At 37.8% G+C, this 13,471-nt stretch overlaps 1 non-coding gene across 1 annotated transcript; it reads left to right on the forward strand.

The window, feature by feature from the left end:
• Nucleotides 1-11,830: 11,830 nt before the first annotated feature.
• Nucleotides 11,831-11,903, forward strand: LOC112439454 (small nucleolar RNA Z40). Its single transcript, XR_003027731.1, has one exon. It is a non-coding gene; the product is annotated as a small nucleolar RNA Z40 (small nucleolar RNA).
• Nucleotides 11,904-13,471: the final 1,568 nt, after the last annotated feature.

The raw sequence follows: 13,471 nt of genomic DNA on the forward strand, positions 1-13,471 counted from the left end.
CGTGATTGGTTTTGAAATGTGAGGATATAAGATTTAGGAGGAGCCAGGAGTGGAATGATATAGTTTGGCTGTTTCTCCCACCCAAATCTCATCTTGAATTGTAGCTCCCATAATTTCCGTATGTTGTGAAAGGGAACAAGGAAAAGATAATTGAATCATGGGGGTGGTTTTTTTTCCATACTGTTCTCATGGTAGTGAATAAGTCTCACAAGATCTGATGGTTTTATAAGGGTTTTCCTCTTTCCCTTGGCTTTCATTCTCTCTTGCTTGCAGCCATATAACATGTGACTTTCACCTTTCGCCATGATAGTGAGGCCTCCCCAGCCACATGGAACTGTGAGTCCATTAAGCCTCTTTTTCTTTATAAATTGTCCAGTCTTAGGTATGTCTTTATCAGAAGCATGAAAATGGAGTAATACAATTACACTGATGATATTTTTGTAACTCTTGAAAACTTGTCATCACTATAGCAACATCTTAATGCTTTGTGCATCCTTCTCCAATTCAGAGGATGGGCCATCAACTTGGAGAAGATACAAGGCTCAGGACCAGCTGTAAAGTTTAAAGTTTATAGGGGTCACTTGGTTGGGTAAGACATGCCTTATTCTAGGCATGGTAATCAAAACAATATACAATTTTCCATGCTTACAACAGTTATGCAGTTACAAATTTTCTTGGCCCTTTTGGGATACTGATGGGCTTTCATTACACATGTAGCTCAACGTTTATATCTCTTATACCAACTAGTAAAGAAGGAATCTCATTGATGCTGGGATAAAGAAGAAGAGTAAGCATTTGAGACAGCTAAGATAGTAGTGGCTCAGGCACAAGCTTTAGATTTTTCCCCTTCATGGGATACCAATATCTTTAGAAGTGACCATAACCGCTGAGGGGACCTATTGAGCCCACTGGCAAGTCCAACCTGGGAAAGTAGTTCCCTGAGGATTCTAGTCACAACCGTGGAAGGATGCTAACCCTGCTTTTCCCCAGTTGAACAACAGGTTCAAGGGGCCTTGCAGTAAGTTGAACCCATAACTGTTGCTAGGCTGGTAACAGTAAGAACAGGCCTCTCTGCCAAGGGCTGGATAGAGGGGTTGTTTGCCAGGCCTGCCTCAGCTTTAGCCCTGACCTCCACTTTACAAAAATGGCATGGATAACAGCAACGGCATAGTAGCCTCTCCACAAGTCCTTTGGGAAATAAACTGCATACTATCTTAGGGCCAGGACACTTTGAGACCAGTGTTGCCTGTATTGTGGAGTCCCCATAGAAGATACCTCCAATGGTACATGAAGGCAAGGCCCCTATTCCTGAAAATGCTTGGTATTCAGATGGGCCAAGCCAAGGTAACCTGTGCATAGCAGTAGCTGTCCACCCACAGATAGACACCATCTGGTTTGATATGGGAATGCAGAAAAGTAGTCAATGGGCAGAAAACCAAGCTGGATGGATGGTTGTACCCACAAGCCATAGACTATCATTCTCTGTATAGGCAGTTGAGCAGAATCTCTCTCTTTTTTTTTTTTTTTTTTTTTTTTTTGAGATGGAGTCTCTCTCTGTCACCAGGCTGGAGTACAGTGGTGCGATCTTGGCTCACTGCAACTTCCGCCTCCTGGGTTCAAGCGATTCTCCTGCTTCAGCCTCCCAGGTAGCTGGGACTACAGGCATGCACCACCACGCCCAGCTAATTTTTGTATTTTCAGTAGAGATGGGGTTTCATCGTGTTGGCCAGGATGGTCTCAATCTCTTGACCTCGTGATCCACTGCCTCAGCCTCCCAATGTGCTGGGATTACAGGTGTGAGCCACCACACACGACTGTTGAGAAGTATTTAAGAGTCTTAAAACTTGGCTTTCCCAATGGGCTCAGAAGGACTGGCGTATGCTAAAAAAACAAACAAACAAATTAACAACAACAACAAAAAACCCCTTATGTTGAGCTTCTATGTAGAAAGACATTTGGGAAAGGCTACAAGAACACATCATGAGCCTAATTGTGTGTTATGTTTCAGCACACAGGTCAGATCACCTTCCAGTAACATGGAGGCTGATACCCTAGCAAAAATTAATGCTGGCTCTCTTACAGTAATTTCAGCTACCTGATTGGGTACGTAAACATAGGGGGCATAGCTGTGCATGAGTGGGCTGGCAAATAGCCAAGGGAGTAGGATTGCCTGTCTCCTATGCAGGTGTAATTATGGCAGTAACGAACTGTTTAATTTGTTCCTGTCTGTGCCATATTACACATTTTCATAAGAAAGCTACCTCTGTGAGAGATTGGTAAGTAGACTACCTTGGAACCCTGCCAGTAAGCTTGGGACAAAAGTAAGCACTACCATGGGATTGTTGCCATGGGATTGTTGTAGGCCTTCTCTTGTGAAAGCCCAACCAAACAGGTACCATTAAAGTTTTGGAATGTCTCCGTGTCATTTATGAATACCCTCAATGCACTGATAGTGACCAAGGCACACATTTCACTGGATATAAAGTCCAAGACTGGGCACATAAAAAGGACATAGACTTAAGATTTAACTTACCATATAATCTCCAATCAACAGGGTTAATATAAAGGAAAAATGACAGTTTGTTGGCATAGCTGTGAGCTCTTATACAATCCAGTACCCTGCATGGGTATGTGAAGGTTTTGCCTCATGCTATTAGAAATCTTAATTCTGTTATAACAAATATGAAGCTGACACCATACCAACTTCTCAAGACCTCCAGTGAGGTGGGTCCATTAACCATAGTTGTGAAGAAAATCTGACCAGATGCAGTTCTACTGGAGCTGACAAAAGGTCAATGGGGCTGGGAGTAGTGGTTCGTGCTTGTGATCCCAGCACTTTAAGAGCCCCAGGTGGAAGGATTGCTTGAGGTCAGGAGTTTATGACCAGACTGAGGAACACAGCAAGACCCCATCTCTACAAAAATTTTTTTAAAAAGAAATTAGTTGGCACAGCACTTGTAGCCCACTACTTGGAAGGCTAAGGTAGGAGCATTCCTTGAGCCCAGGGTTTCAAGTCTGTAGTGAACTATGACCACACCATGTACTCCAGACTTGATAGTGTAAGACATTGTCTCTGAAAATTAATTAATTATAATAATTTTTTAAATGGCCAGTGGCAAATATTATTTAGGACTCCTGAGGATGCTGAGCCAGGGAAGGGGACACTTTGGGGTTTGTGCTGACAACTTCCCCCAGATTGAATGGATAATTTTTTGCCAGAGAATAAGAAATTCCCCAGCCAGCTCAAATGGTCTATGTTTATCCTGTTGGAGTCTGGGCCAGGATATTCAACATACAAGTACACTGGAACATGGACCCTTTTAAAAGGTACTCTGGTTGGCTATTTGACATAGTCCTTTACTGCCCCTGTAACCTTATACATAATATTGGCATCTTTGCCTTTGGACAACATGTTTGGCATGCACCTCTCAGCCCGCAATCCTTGAATTGCCTATATCCAAACTGATAGACATAAAGGTACCACAATCATTCTGCTTGATGGATTTTTGGGAAAGAATTCCCTTGCAAGTACATTTGTGTTCTAAACATAGTCTTTGGTTCCTGTCAATGCTCTGCCCTACAAATGGAGAAATGAATCTCTTCCTACAATGGGTTCAACATTGTGCCAAGGGGTTACAAAAGGATGCTTGCTGAGTTTGAAGTTTGTTGCTTTTTTCCAACATCTCTGGTCTGCCTTGGTGGGTATCACCTATGCCAGAGAGGAAATGACTGACATTTACAAACACTCATTACAGCTCTTTAACAGTGAGTGGAGTTGTGTATTAGTTGGTGTGACAGGAGGTGATGTAATTATTCAACCCTACAAGACATGCATAAACAAGTAATCATGATATCTCACACTATTTTTTCCTTCTCTCAATGGTTTTCTTCTTAGGTTAGTTCTGGCGGTCCATGGTGGCAAAATGTGCTATTAATTCTTAGTATTGTTCTTGTCATAGGTATCACTTGTTGTTGTTTATATCGCTTTTGTGGTCTTTTCTTACAACTGAAATCTACAGTTGTACAATGTCTGGCACCAGACAGCCCCCTCTAAAAGCTGAAGGACCTTCGTGGAAGAGGTGGGCACATGACAATGTAAGAGCTTGATTAGACAGGGGAAGTGTGAGGATGAGTGACTTTATTTTAAATGCTAATCCAGTGATTAACTTCAAGTCCAGGAATGCCTCCACAATGTCTACTTAACGTACTATTCTATATGTAGAAAAACTGACTGTGTTTCCTGCAAACAACCTTTGATGCTGTTGCAGAAATCATAGCCTGTGATGCTCATAGCCACCTACACATTTCTTCCACACCATGTATACTTTTCCCTAAGAGATAAGCCCTGGGTCTCTGGGTTGGAGATCTACCTGTCTTGAGGCTCTGTCTGTAGGTTCTCCTAATAAACCACCCTATACCAACAAACTGGATATGTCTGCCTCCTTATTTGGTTTCACAGTTCTGTCAGCATTTGGGGGCCTCTTTGATATATGTCCCTTTCATGGAACTATATTAATTTGCCTATTTCTCTAATAATAGATACTAGTAATGGGTCAATGTGATTATAATAATATCTTCCTTGAGGAATTGGTTGGAACATTTGCTGAAAATGGTAAATGACATCTCTATACGCTGTCGTACAGATCCCTTTCTTGATTTACTGTACCAGAACTTCCTTGTTTAATTACCTTAAGTATTACTTTTATATCTTCCAGGTTGAAATAAGTTGGTTGTATCACATCTTTTGTTGGGGTTGATATATGCAATCTGCAGAAATTTCTTGATTTCTTTAATAGCTTCAAATTAGAAGTAAATCCAGATAATTCAATAACTGTATTTCTGTACCTCTTTCTATTTGTTAAAGTGTGTGTTTACTAGTACAGTTACTACACATGTCTTATATAGAATAAGGGGCCTAAAATACAGTGAAAGCTGGGGTCCATGGAAAAATAGAGCTGATTTTGGACTTGATTTAAAATCTGTGCTCTGTTAATTATCTGTGTGGCCTGGACAAGTAAGTTAAACTTTCTAAGATTCCATTTCTTTAGCCATAAAATGTAATTATAGATACCTTATGGGGTGTTTCAAAGAATGATAATGATATTATACAGTGGTTAATAGCACAGGCCTTAAGAATTGTTTAGACTTTTGGTGGAAATCCCGGCTCTAATGGCAACTAATTATATAATCCTATGTGGTTTATAGAGCTTCTGAACACTTCAGTTTCCTCATCACTAAAGCAGTGATAATAATCTCTATCTCATAGGGGTATTAAAACTGCTAAACAAGGCAATGCATATTCAATATAAAGAAAATTTATCTTTGTCAGTAATTAAAAGTATCAACAATTATATTAACCTCTAAATGGTGTTCAGTTTATACTATTTTTTCCTTTCACCATTTCATAATCATTTCCTTGCGCTTGCTGGGCTATACAGATTTGGATCCAGAAGCTCTGATTTCAGGTGCTTTTTCTGATCATTTCTGGCTATATGTCAATACTATCTCTGAGCTTTACTTTTTCATTTATGGAATTGGGGTTGTAGCTGAAAATCAACTGACAAAAGACAGATTCATAGCTAAAATAGCATGCAAATTTATTAATATGCACAGGAGTCTTACAAAGATCTCAAGAAAAGCCAATATGGTTGATGCATTTATACCATTTTGAGGTTACAGAAAAAATAGGGACTTAAAGTTTGGCAAAAAAAATTATAGTGGTGAAACAAGTTATGAGACAGACAGCACAGGAGACCTGGCTAGAAAAGGTGGTCTTGTTATGTAGATGAAACCTTACAGACAGCAGTCCTTGGAGAGAATAGATGGTAAATATTTTTTTCAGACATGAAAGCTATCAGACTCTCAGTTAATCTTTCCTATATCAGGACAAGAGACAGCCTCAGAGAAAGCCTGGCCGCATCAATGCACACTTTTTCTACCAAGGCAAATCTCACCCCAAAAAGACAGCTTTTCAGCTACTTTTACATTTCGATCCTTTCTAAATAGTCATCTTGAAATATGTTAGAAAAAGTAGATTTTGAGTGAAATATTTTGGTTTCCTTAAAGATCATAATTCTCAAGTGAGATAAACCATGTAAAAGTGCTGCAACACCTCTAAAATAATAATATAATGAGAATTATTAAATTAAATAGCAGATGATATTGTTCATCCATGAATACACTCAAGAAACATTTACTGAATGTGCAACATATTCAAGACTCTGTGCTGGATACTCAGGAATAATACCAGCTCTCCTTTTAAGGGATTCACAAATTGATAGATAATACAATCATATATATAGCAGTTACAGTAGTGTGGTGTGAGGTCTTTGTGATATACGAAGGTATAGATGCGTAAAGATGGACTTTCACTGAGTAAAAACAAAATTTGTTTGCGTATTTTCACATAAAAATACTGTGGTTGAAGGTTTTAATTATTAGCTCCTATTTCCTGTCTGTAACGATTAATTTTATGGGTCAACTTGACTAGGCCATGGGATGCCTGGACATTTGGCTCAACATTATTTGGGGTGTGTCTGTGAGAGTTTCTGGATGAGAGATTAATGTTTGAATTGTTAGACTGAGTAAAGGATATTATCCTCCCTAATGTGGATGGACCTGTTCCAATCATTTGTAGACCTGCATAGAACAAAAAGGCTAAGGAAGAAAGACCTCATGACCAATTATTGAAGCTAGGACATTAGTCTTTTCCAGCCTTTGCACTTGAACTGAAACATTGGCTCTTCTTGGGTCTCAATCCTGCCAGCCTTCAGAATGGAACTTACACTATCAGCTGTCCTAATTCTCAGCTTTCAGACTCAGCCTGAAACTATACAGTGGCACTCCCCGGACTCCAGCTTGTTGACTGGAGAGTTTTGAGACTTCTCACTCTCCATAATCACGTCAGTCAATCTGTATAATAAATCTCCCTTTCTCTCTGTCTCTCTCTCTCTCTCCATATGATTCTGTTTCTCTGGAGAACCCATATATCTTATTATGTCTTCTATCCAACTCCCCTACCCTTCCACTCTAGGGTCAGATTGTATTATATGACCGAATAGAAAGTAAATATTCATAGTTCAGAAAAAAATTAAAGTATGTTACTTAGCAGGTGAGAGAGTTTAAAAATAATGTGAGAAAAAATAATGTGAGTACCAGTTATTGAGCATGCTTGTCTGTTTTTTTTTCAACAAAATGGGTTGAGTCCCTATGTCATTCTCAGCTCTACTGCTTTATTAGTCCGTTCTCATGTTGCTGATAAAGACATACCCAAGACTGGGTAGTTTATAAAGGAAACAGGTGTTATTGACTCACAGTTCCACATGGCTGTGGAGGACTCACAATCATGGTGGAAGGCAAAGTGGGGGCAAAGGCATGTCTAACATGGTAGCAGGCGAGAGCGCATGCAGGAAAACTGCCCTTTACAAAACCTTCAGATCTCGTGAGACTTATTAACTATCTCGGGAATAGCATGGAGAAAACCCACCGCCATAATTCAATTACCTCCCACCAGGTCCCTCCTACAACATGTAGGGATTATGGGAGCTACAATTCAAGATGAGGTTGGGGACACAGCCAAACCATATCAACTGATATCTTATAAACGAACCTCTCATTTGTACTTTTAGAAGAAATGATAACCTTTTATCTTTAACTTCAAAAGATACATAATATTCCTAATTTAGCTACCCCCAGGTAAAAATTACACAGAATCTGCTAAACTAACACTGATGTGAGAAACACTGACAAAACCTGTTAGTTTCTTAGTCATATTCTTTTATTATTATGTTTGTATTCACGGTTCAAAAGATGAAAAATGCAGAGTTTACAGCAGTGCCTGACGGAGAGATTCTTTGTCATTAGCAAAATAGTTTTAGTGGGTTGTAAAATCTTCGTGGCCAAATTGAATTCAGAAAAATTTTGACTTGCTCCTAGAAGCAATGATTAATTTTATTAGGGGGTGGGAAATGCTCCCAAGTTAGTCTGTTAGTCAAAATGTCTAATTTCATGGAAAGGCTTAAAACCTTATAAGATATAAAAGCTTGGTTCATTGTGAATTATCAAACAATAATTAATGGCAACAAAACAAAAACAATACATTGTTGACTGTATATGGTGGGAAAGGTTAGGAAATACAGTTGTATCTAAAAAATATCGCCTAGAGTTAACCACTAAGCAGAATTTTCAAAGAGTTATTTCTCCCTGGGAGCTAATATCTGCAGAAATACGTTCAACACACATCTTTCTTGAATAACATGATGCTTTTGAGCATTAATTAAACTTAGAGTTTAAAATCGCTGTCAAAAAATGAGAAGAGTAAATCATATAAAACTGAAGTTGCGAGAGAGAGAGAGAGAGTGAGAGAGTGAGGGATATCAGTGAAACCTTTGTGAAAAGGAGTACTTCATTTATGCTTGATTCCTGCCTTGTTAATCATTAAAAGAGAGAGAGAATGTGTGTGTGTGTGTGTGTGTGTGTGTGTGTGTGTGTGTGTGTGTGTTCATTATTCAAAGAAAAGAATAAGTATTGGACTGAAAATGTCTGAGTGACCTTAGTCACTGAAAATGTCTAGCTTTGGCTAGACAATATCAATAGCTCTGGGAGCTCCAGAATGCTAATTGTCTGTCAGTCTTCCTTAATGTTAGACTTAATTAATACAGAAATGCCAGTCTTTGCAGTTCTTTGCTTATAAACTTCAAATAATTATATGGACAAAAAGTTTATTCTTGGAAAAAGCCAAGAAGATTACTGTCTATAAGATAGGTAATTATTAGCTGTTGGCTTAATATATGTTAACATATCATCATTTTATTAATAAATACATTTTTATGTCAACTGATATAATGCTATTTGCAAATGCTAAAATTACATATGATTATAAGACATTATGACTTTTAAGTGTTCAGGGAAATATTTTAAAGAGTTATATGGCGTTGAATCACATTTATCTGTCTTCCAGAGTCTGATATTAAATGTAATTGAGAATATTTAGTGATTGTGGTTAGTCAACATAGAAAAAAGAGTATGAGATAAGTGGGAAGGTCTTTTTTTTAATCCCACACTTTAGGTAAACTAAATATTTTATCTAAATATTTATATGCAATTTTAAAAATGTATATTCATGTATGTCTGGAACAACTTATAGTTATATACTATTTCTATTAGTGTAGGAAATGTGATGGATTAGGAATAAAAAAGAGCAAGAAATTTAGTTTCTAAAAAACATGTTTTATTTTTGCTTGATTTTAAAGTCATGATAGCATTTTTGCCAAAATCAGGAAGTGTGAGTTCTTCAACATTTTTCTTTTTCAAGATTGTTGTAATTATTCATATTCCCTTGTATTTTTGTATTATTTTTAGGATCAGGTTGACACTTTATGCAACAACTGGTCACAGGATTTTGAAAGGGAATACACTGAATTTCTATAATAATATGAGGAATATTGCTTTCTTTAAAATATTAAGTCACCTAACCCATGAACAGGGACGGTTTTCTTCTTAATATTTAGGCCTTCTTTAAATTTTTCAATGATGTTTTGTCATTTTTTTCAGGGTATAAAACTTGCACTTTGGAGTACGGAGAAATTCACCTTAAAACATGAGTCCCTGGTAAAATGAGCATTTTAAATTAAAGGCCCTTAGAGATCAACAGAAGCTGGAAGAGACTTTTCGCTATCTATATAAAGACTGCTCTCCAACAATTATTGAAGTATCTATTTCTACATTCAACTCTGTCACTTTTATCTTACATTTTTGAGGACCGTTATTTTGTACATATGTGGTTATAATTTTTACACCTTCAGGATGAATTGATCCCTTTTTACTTCAAAATATCCTTCTTGCATCTAGAAGACATTTTAAGTCTATTTTGCATGATTATACTATAGCCACTCCAGCTCTGTTTTGAGCACTGTTTACATGGTATATCTTTTTACATCTCTTTCATTCAATTGATTGTGTCATTGAATTTTAATTCTATCTTTTGTAATAATAGTAATATATTGGCCTGCTTTTTAAATTGACTCGGTCATCCATACCTTAGAATTGGAGGCTGAGTATGGTGGCTCACACCTGTAATTCCAGCACTTTGAGAGGCCGAGGCAGGCAGATTACCTAAGGTCTGGAGTTCGAGACCAGCCTGGCCAACATGGTGAAATCCCGTCTCTACTAAAAATACAAAAATTAGCCAGGTATGATGGTGCATGCCTGTAATCCCAGCTACTTGGGAGGCAGAGGCAGGAGAATCTCTTGAACCTGGGAGGTGGAGGTTGCAGTGAGCTGAGACCACACCGTTGCACTCCAGCCTGGGCAACAGAGTTAGACTCTGTCTCACAAAAGAAAAAAAAAATAAAAAGGAGTGGTCAGTCCATTTACAGAATGTAGTTACTGAGTTACTGATAAGGTAAGATTTAAGTCGGCCAGTTGCTGTTTACTGTATATGTTTTATGTATTCTGCTCCTCTTTTTTTTTTTTTTTTGATGAAGTCTCGCTCTGTCGCCTAGGCTGGAGTGCAATGGTACGATCTCGGCTCACTGCAAGCTCCACGTCCCGGGTTCACTCCATTCTCCTGCCTCGGCCTCCCGAGTAGCTGGGACTACAGGTGCCCGCCACCAAGCCCGATTAATTTTTTTGTATTTTTAGTAGAGACGGGGTTTCACCATGTTAGCCAGGATGGTCTCGATCTCCTGACCTCGTGATCTGCCTGCCTCGGCCTCCCAAAGTGCTGGGATTACAGGCGTGAGCCTCCGCGCCCGCCACACCCGGCCTTGCTCCTCTTTTTATTACTGCCTCTTTTGTGTTGAATATTTTCTAGTATAGTTCTTTTTTTTTTTTACTGAATATTTTAACATCATATTATTGATATCTGCTATAGGAATTACAATTGGCATCTTAATTTACAAACACAGCAAAACAAAAATTTTGATTTTTAATTTTTTAAATAATTTAATGTGGCAACTTGGAAAATCAAACACCACTACCACCCAAGATATGTTGGGCTTTGCTGCTTCTTGTTGTTGTCCATTCTGTTTACTTCTTTAGTGACTTTCCTGCACTACTTCTGTGAAGTCCGTATCCTACGTCATTTGAGGCCACTGAAATCTCTGCTTGGTTAGTTTTGTTATTTGGCTAGTAATTAAACAGAGATTTTATTAAATGCCATTAGCCAATAAATCTCCCAGTCTTTGCCTAGGAGTTCCATGTGTGTGTGTTGGAGTATATTAGCATCAACTGGTAATGCCATCTCAGGCAGCATCAGTGTTAAACAATTGTCCCTGGTTGTTTGCCACAAATTCCTTGAGGATAGGTCTATTTCCACAGAGTGAGCTCTTAGAGTCAGCTCAAATAATAGAGCTTTTCAGCAATCTACCAGTCAGGTCAAATAGTGACAATTCCTTGGGGGTTAGGCTTTTGTGGAGCTTCAAATCTTTTATTCATCCTCCAGTAGCTGCTATAATGTTGGTTTTCATAGCTACCATAGTTGTGAGGGTATTGGCTTTCAAAGCCACTGACGAGCTGGAGAGAGCAGAATGGGATTAGGGAAAGTTAAAATATATAACACTCACTCTTTTTACTGAGATTCGGCTGTCTTTGTTTCTTTAAATACATATCTTTCAGATGGTTTCAAACATATAGCAATTTTCAGTGTTCTAAAAATGTTAATTTTGACAGTTTTTGTTAGTGTTCTTATTGTTTTTATGAAAAAGCAGATTTCAAATGTCTTTGCTCCACCATTCCAGATCATTCTTTTATTTTTGCAGTTTTTGTTATCAAAGTTCACTAAATTTCTTGGCCCAAAAATATAGGCAAGTAGCAACTAAATATAGAGTAAAAATGTTATGATAATGAGCAACATGTTCAACTATTCCAAATGGGCTGAGTGAAAATAGGTTTTCTGAGCATCCATTTACATTGGCCAGGTATAGTGGCTCATGCCTATAATTCCAGCATTTGGGAGGCTGAGGCAGGAGGATCATTAAAGGACTAGAGTTAAAGACAAGCCTGGGCAACGTGGTGAGACCCTATCTCTAAAAAAAATTTAAAAATTAGCTGGCCATGGTGAAATGTACCTGTAATTGCAGCTACTCAGGAGGCTGAAGCGGGAGGATTGCTTAAGCCCGGGAGTTTGCAGCTGCAGTGAGCTGTTATTGCACCACTGCACTCCAGCCTGGGCAACAGAGCAAGACCCCATCTTTAAAATAAAGAAAAAAAAAGGTAGAAAAATATCAGAGTTGGTGGAAAGAGGGACTAAGAGAGGTGCAAATGTACACTTAAAATCCATGCATTTCCTTGTATGTAAATTGTATATGTAAATATTGAAATCTAGTAATGATATGTGTTCTAAAGTAATTAGATAAAAATATATTAGTGTCTGCAATGTACTTGAAATGTGTTCAAAATCAGGTGGATTCACAGATACACAAAGGAATTGATAGGTATGAAAACACAAAAACGACTAAATAACAAGCTTAGTAAAGTTAATAATACACAGGTAATCATTGTAAAATCTCTTAAATTGGCATTATTTTTGAAAAATATCCTAATAAAATATTGTGAGCAAAAACCTCTCTTCAGGCAGATATTAGTTTGAAACATAATTTTAAAAAAACAGCATCACAATATAAATGACTAGTATTTTTCCAGAGTTAAGAAACTTTAGAAACATTGATAGAAAGCTAAAAAGATAAAAGCCAATCTTTGTCAAAGGGGCGCAGCTAAAATCCTTCAGGAATTGAGGAAATGTTTTTTTTTTTTTTAAAAGCTACATCTCTCTTAATCTGGGAGAAGAGAAATTAGTACCATTTACAGCTTTATATAGGTGACATTTTAAAGATTTCTCTGTAATAGAATGAAAACATGAAACACTGCTTTCCATTTTTTAGTACCATTTCTGTAAACGTAAGAGAAGTAGTAGATGAATCAGATACCAAACTTTTATGAGACCAGTGAACACAATGGTTTAGTTCAAAACTATTTAAAGATAAAATTGGTTCATAGGAATTCTGTGAGGTGAAAATTGTACATAACAGCATCAAAATGTAATCCCATTAGTGTACACTGAGAGCATCTTCTTTCTCCTAGAAACTTAACTAGCCCACAGTTTAAAATTTAATATACAATATAAAGTCTTTTCATCCAGACCAGATTATTTGCCTATCTTTTGCAGAACTGCTAGATTGTTATTTAATGTGATTGCGTGACACAAAGCCTGGATATACATGGTAAAATATGTATCAGCAGTCGCCACTACAGCAGAATCTATTACATAATTGGAAACATAAAGTAGAGCCTTTAGAGTTGAGAGGAAGAAACTGAATGGCTGGCTCATCACGCTGTTTAACAAAGCAGGTATCAAGGCTGTAGGCAGTAACACACTGACATCACAGGTCATCCAAACTGTGTGGATCTCTATACCTGAGAGAGCAAATGGAGCCCAGATACACAAGGCTGTTTGAGTGCTGTTTAATCACCT

The sequence above is a fragment of the Pan paniscus genome, chromosome 2 (genome assembly GCF_029289425.2).
Source record: "Pan paniscus chromosome 2, NHGRI_mPanPan1-v2.0_pri, whole genome shotgun sequence".
NCBI lineage: Eukaryota > Metazoa > Chordata > Mammalia > Primates > Hominidae > Pan > Pan paniscus.